This window comes from Macrotis lagotis, chromosome X, assembly GCF_037893015.1.
Source record: "Macrotis lagotis isolate mMagLag1 chromosome X, bilby.v1.9.chrom.fasta, whole genome shotgun sequence".
NCBI lineage: Eukaryota > Metazoa > Chordata > Mammalia > Peramelemorphia > Peramelidae > Macrotis > Macrotis lagotis.
The window spans coordinates 85129145-85136312 of NC_133666.1; positions in this window are offsets into that span (position 1 = coordinate 85129145).

The window sequence follows — 7168 nt, forward strand, 5'->3', positions numbered from 1 at the left end:
CTGTAAGGGAAACTGAGGCCCGGGGAGGAGAAGAGATCACTAACAGGCTCCTGGACCCACAGCTAAGATGGTTTGGAAAGGTTTTTACTACGCATTACTGTTTGCGTTTAAAACCAAAATGTAAGCAAAAAAAGCCGTTTAACTTACAAAACAGTGGGCAGACTTTATTACAAAGCGATCTTATAATTAAAATTTATTGTTTCATCGTAAAATCATTCTTATGTTCCTCTATGTATATGACAGGCATTTTCTTTTCTTTTCAGCTTTTAAAAATAATTCTTGTAATTTTTCCAGTTTCATGTAAAGATAGTTTAGAGCATTCATTTTTCATTTGATATTGATTTCCCACCTTTCCATTCCCAATCTCATTGACCATAAAACATCTGAGAAGGGTAATCCATGTGCAATCAAGATAAAAATATTACTCTATTAGTGCTTTGCTGAAAAAATGGAAAATCATGAGAAAGGAAAAAACCAGAAATATTTACACATTACTAAACCATTCGCAAGAGTAAATATAATACCCTCTCCCCCACAAAAATATAAAACCTTAGGAGAAATAAAATAAAAGCAAGAGAGAAAACATGTTTTTGTCTGGGTTCTGATATATGTTCTGTCAACAGTGGCTCACTTTCTTTATCATAAGTCCAACATAGCAGTTGCTTCTATATTTTTCCACAGTTGCTGTTGCAGATTGTAATTCACTCCTTCCATTCCTCCCCACTATCATCTATTTTATTTTCTCTTTCCCTTCACTATGTCCCTCTTCAAAAATATGCTGTGGCGTAACAGATTGGTGCAGTGAATAGAGCCTCAAATCTGAGGCCAAGAGCCTCCAAGACAACATCCCACCTCAGAGACTCAGAAAGCACCCAGCCCCGAGTTCTTGGACAGACCACCCAAAGCCAACACCTTGGAAAAAGTAAGAAAGAAAATGTGTTGTAACTGCGTATCCTCTCCCATGATCTACCCTCTCTTCTATCACTTATATCTCCCCTCCCCTTTCCCTGTTCTGTTTCTCTCCTTTTTCCTTTAGTTTTCTATACCCTATGAAGTGTGTATGTTCTTTCCTCTCTGAGTCATTTCTGATGAGAATGATGGCTTATACATATCCCTCACCTTTCCACCTGCCACACTATTGAAAAACCCTAACTCTTCACCCTTTTACATGAAATATTTTAGTCCATTCTACCTCTCCTTTCTCTTTTTCCCTCTACATTTCCTTTCACCCATTGACTCCATTTTTACCATATATTAAATCTTCAAATTCAGTTCTCTCCTGTGCCTGAAGTATAAAAACTCCTTCTACAGACTTTATTAAATGAGAAAGTTTTTATGACGATTATCAGTGTTATCTTTCTATGCAGGAATACACACAGTTCATCACCATAAAAAGCTTCATACTCTACCCTTCTCATCCACCCTCTCAATGCTTCACCTGAGTCCTGGCCTTGAAGATCAAACACTAGGTTATACTCTGTTAGTTTCAACAGAAACATTTGAAATTCCCCTGCTTCACTGAAAGTCTATCTCTTCCTTTGCAAGAGGATGTTCAGTTTTTTGGGGTAAGCAATTCTTGTTTGCATTCCAAACTCTTTTGCCTTCTGGAATATTGTATTTCAAGCCCTATGCACCTTTAATATGAATGCTGCTAAGTCCCGCATGATCCTGACTGCAGCTACACAATATTTGACTTTTGTTCTTCCAGCTACTTGTAATATTTTCTCTTTGACTTTGGATTTCTGAACTTGGCTGTAATATTCCTTTGGGTTGTTTTTTGGATCTCTTTCCAGGGGAGATCATTGAATTCTTTCAATTTCTATATTGCCTTCTGCTTCTAGAGTATCAGGGTAATTTTCACTAAGAAATTCTTTCAAATGAGGTCAAGGCTCTTTTCCTGATGATGAATTTCAGGTACCCCAATAATTCTTAAATTATCTTTTCTAGAGCTGATTTCCAGATTAGTTGTTCTTTTTTAATGTCATATTTCAGTTTCTTCTACTTTTCATTCTTTTGGTGTTGAGTTATTGTGTCTTGATTTCTCACAAAGTCATCAGCTTCCTCTTGCTCCATTATGCACCTGAAGGATCTGTTTTCCTCAGAGAACTTTCTTGTCTCCTTTTCCATCTGGCTAATTCTACTTTTTAAATCATTCTTCTCCTTAATAACTTTTTGAACTGTTTTATCCTTTTGACTTAAGCTGTTTTTTTTTTGTTTTGTTTTGTTTTGTTTTTTGGGTTTTTTTAGGTTTTTGCAAGGAAAATGGGGTTAAGTGGCTTGCCCAAGGCCACACAGCTAGGTAATTATTAAGTGTCTGAGACCGGATTTGAACCCAGGTACCCCTGACTCCAGGGCCAGTGCTTTATCCACTATGCCACCTAGCCACCGCTTAAGCTTGTTTTTAACATGTTGTTTTCTTGAGCATTTTTTTGGATCTCCTTGACTAAGCTGCTTACTTGATTCTCATGGTGTTCCTGCATCTCTCTCATTTCTTTCTCAATTTTTCTTCTATCTACCTATCTTGATTTTCAAATTTTTTTTCAGGTCTGTCATAGTGTGAGCCCAACTGCTATAATTCTTGGAGTGTTTAGAGGCAGAAGCTTGGACTTTCTGATCTTCTGATTGTATGGCTTGGTCCTCCATGGGACCAAAGTATTTGTCTATTATCAGGTTCCCTTCCTGTTTACTCATTTCCCCAGCCTGTGCCTGGTTTTGATGCTTCCTGAGCTTTTGAGTTTCATCAGAATATCCCCCCACAAGGACCTCAGTGTGTGAGACTCTAACTGCTCTCCTGGTCTGTCAATGACCACTTGCTCAACCCCTCTGTCCCAGGCCTGAGAGGGGTGTCCCTGCTGTACGGGGTGGCCTAGACAGCAACCAGGGCCTGAATGTGGTCAGAGCCCCAGAGTCCTGTTCCAGGGACAGAGGACAGACCTCAGCACTCTCCCTCCAATCCCTTATCCCCCATGAACTGAGCACTCAGAGTCCAGCTAACTGGAGCCTCCTAGTGGGTGATTCTAGTGGCCTGCTTCTAAATTCCTGGTTTCTGGGCTGCTGTGGATGTGGCAGCCATGGCCCAAGCTGAAGGCCTGGGCTTTGTGCTTGCTCTGGAAGAGGTCTCCCTGCTGTTCTTCCAAGTTGTGCTTGGTGCTCCCTGGGGTGTAAGTCAGGAAACTGTTTATGCTACCAGGAGCCCTCATTCCCATGTGCTCTGTGACTATTTCCAGGAGGCTGAAGCTCCTTCAATCTGGGTTCTGCTGCTCCTCCAACACCATAGTACACAGTCTTCCTGTTATTTTTTCAGTTTGCCTTGGGCTGGAGAATTGTCTCACTGGATCTTTCTGTGGGTTCTGTCTCTCAAAAATTTAGAGTCATAATTTTAACGTTTTTAAACATATAGAGAGAGAACCTAGGAGAGAAAGTACTCCTGCCACCATCTTGGATTTGCCACCACTATCTTCCTTATCCCTTTTAATGAGATACATTTTTACTTTTGTTTTGTCTGAGATCTGAATTGCTATCCCTGACTTTTTGTAACTTCAGCTGAAGAATCATATATTTTGCTCCAATCTTTTACTTTTATTGTGCATTTTTCTGTTTCAAATGTGTCTCCTGTAATCCACTAGGTTTTTGATCCACTAGGCTATCAGCTTCCATGTTACAGGAGAGTTCATCCCCTTCTCATTAAAGTTAGGATTACTAACTCTGTATTTCCCTCCATGCTTTCTTTCGATTGCACAGCTTCTATTAAAGTAATAGTATCAGGAATGGCTGCATAAGGGGGGAATAACTTTATTCAATTGTCTATAGCCAACTGTCATTCTCCAGGACCCATGAGATTTCTTTACTGGCCAAACTGGATTATTCCATGCAGTAGTGGTAGGAATAAGCACTCCTGCCTGTACATATTTCTTTATAGTCTGAGTTATTTCCTCTTTTCCGGCAGGAATTCTCTACTCCTTCTAACTAATCATCTGAGCAGGTGTGGGGACAGTGACAGGAGGTCTTAACAGCTTGCCTACCACTGATACTCTTAAAGTACATATAGCAAACTGGTATTGGCAATCAGGTAAATGTAAAGTCATCCCTTTTACTATGTCAATGCCAATTATATATTCAGGGATTGGAACAATTACTACTCTATACTCTTTTCTAGGGAAAGAACCAATTTTCATATTTAAAGTTACTTGTTTGGCTCTGACTTCAGCTCCTCCTAAGCCCGATATGGTTATTGGTGTGCCATGGTGAAATTTGGTGGGATTGCCATAAATTAGAGTGGCCTCCACCCCAGTGTCCACTAAGGCATTGGTCTTGGTTGTAGATCCATTTTTCTAATAGATAATCAAAGGCACATGGGGTCTATAATCATTGTGTAGGGTGTAAGCACATAGGGCTTGACCGTTATCCTATTCTCCTTTAAAATGTTCTAATGGGGACACAAGGAGGGAGGAGGGGGGTAAGGAGGGGTGGAGCAGTAGGATCCACATTCAAGGTAGAAACCTTTCCTTTATCTTCCACCTTTTTTACAGTATAATTGATAGATTTCAAAAGTACTAATGCCATCTATCTCCTCCCTTTGACTCCTGCTTTACACAAGGCAGAGAACATTTCTCTATGAGACATGCGATCATTTGATTTGCAATTCCTAAGGTATGCACATTTTTGTTGCCCTTTGGGCATAGTTCCAAATAGCTCTCCAGAAGGGTTGGATGAGTTCACAGCTCCACCAACAGGGTAATAGTGTCCCAGATTTCCCACAACCCTTCCAACAATGATCATTATCCTTCCTGGTCATATTGGCCAATTTGAGAGGTGTGAGGTGGTACCTCAGAGAAGCTTTAATTTGCATTTCTCTAATAATTAATGATTTAGAGCATTTTTTTCATATGGCTATGGATTGCTTTGATCTCCTCATCTGGAAATTGCCTTTGCATATCCTTTGACCATTTGTCAATTGGGGAATGGCTTTTTGTTTTAAAAATATGACTCAGTTCTCTGTATATTTTAGAAATGAGTCCTTTGCCACAATCATTATTACTACATTTCTTTTGATCTTGGTTACATTGGTTTTACCTGTGTAAAAGCTTTTTAATTTAATGAAATCAAAATCATCTAATTGGTTTTTGGTGATATTCTCCAACTCTTCCTTAGTCATAAACTGCTCCCCTTTCTAGAGATCTGACAAGTAGACTGTTCCTTGATCTTCTAATTGCTTATAGCATTGTTTTTTGTGTCTATGTCCTGTAACCATTTGGATCTAATCTTGGTAAAGGGTGTGAGGTGCAGGTCTAATCTAAGTTTCTTCCATACTAACTTCTAATTATCCCAGCAATTTTTATTAAAACTGGAGTTTTTATCCCAATGGCCAGACTCTTTGGGTTTATCAAACAGCAGATTACTATAATCATCTCCTGATTTTACACCTAGTCTTTTCCGCTGGTCCACCACTCTATTTCGTAGCCAATAACAAACAGTTTTGATGACTGATGATTTATAATATAATTTTAGATCAGGTAGGGCTAAGCCACCAGCTTTTGCACTTTTTTCATTAAGCTCCTGGCAATTCTTGACTTTTTATTTCTCCATATGAATTTACTTACAATTTTATCTAACTTGTTAAAGTATTTTTTTGGAATTTTGATTGGTAGGGCACTAAAAAGATAGTTTACTTTTGGTAGAATTGTCATTTTTATTATATTTGCTCTACCTATCCATGAGCAGTTGATATTTACCCAGTTATTTAAATCTGATTTAATTTTTTGTGAGAGTGCTTTTTAATTTTTTTCAAAAAGATTCTTAGTCTGTCTTGGCAAATAGACTCCCAAATATTTTATATTGTCTGAGGTTACTTTGAATGGGATTTCTCTTTCTAGCTCTTCCTGCTGTTTCTTGCTAAATATATATATAGAAACATTTAGGATTTATGAGGGTTTATTTTATAACCTGCAACTTTGCTAAAATTGCTAATTGTTTCCAGTAGTTTTTTGGATGATTTCTTGGGATTCTCTAGGTAGACCATCATGTCATCTGCAAAGAGTGAGAGTTTTGTCTCTTCCTTCCCAATTCTAAAGCCTTCAATTTCTTTTTCTTCTCTAATTGCTGATGCTAACATTTCTAATACAATATTGAATGGTAGTGGTGATAATGGACACCCTTGCATCACCCTTGGTCTTATTGGGAATGACTCTAGCTTCTCCCCATTGAATATAATGCTTGTTGATGGTTTCAGATAGATACTGCTAATTATTTTACAGAACAATCCATTTATTCCTACACTCTATAGTGTTTTTAATAGGAATGGATGCTGTATTTTTTCAAAAGCTTTTTCAGCATCTATTGATATGATCATATGATTTCTGATAGGTTTGTGGTTGATGCAATTGAGTATCCTAACAGTTTTCCTAATACTGAGCCAACCTTGCATTACTGGGATAAATCCTAATTGATCATAATTTATTACTGTGGTGATAACTTTTAATCTTTTTGCAAAGATTTTATATAACATTTATACATCTACATTCATCAGGTAAATAGGTCTATAATTTTCTTTCTCTGTTATAACTCTTCCGGGTTTAGGTATAAGCACCACATTGGTGTCATAGAAAGAGTTAGGCCAAGTCCCATCTTCACCTATTTTTCATAAGAGGTTTTATAGAATTGGAAGCAATTGTTCCTTAAATGTTTGATAGAATTCACTTGTGAATCCAAATGGACCTGAAGATTTTTTTCTTGGGAGTTCAATAATGGCTTGTTGAATTTCTTTTTCTGAGATAGAGTTATTTAGGTTTTCAATTTCCTCTTCATTTAATCTGGGCAATTTATATATTTGTAAATATTCATCCATTTCACTTAGTCAAATTAATTGGCATAAAATTGGGCAAAATAATTCTAAATTATTACTTTAAGTTCTTCCTCTTTGGTGGTGAGTCCACCTTTTTTATTTATGATACTAGCAATATTTGTTTTCTTCTCTTCTTTTTAATCAAATTGACCAGAGGTTTATCAATTTTATTGGTTTTTTTCATAATACCAACTTTTGGTTTTATTTATTAATTCAATAGGGTTTTTTGCTTTGGATTTTATTAATTTCTACTTTAATTTTTAGAATTTCTATTTGGTATTTAATTGGTGATTTTTGATTTGTTCTTTCTCTAATTTTTTTTAGTTG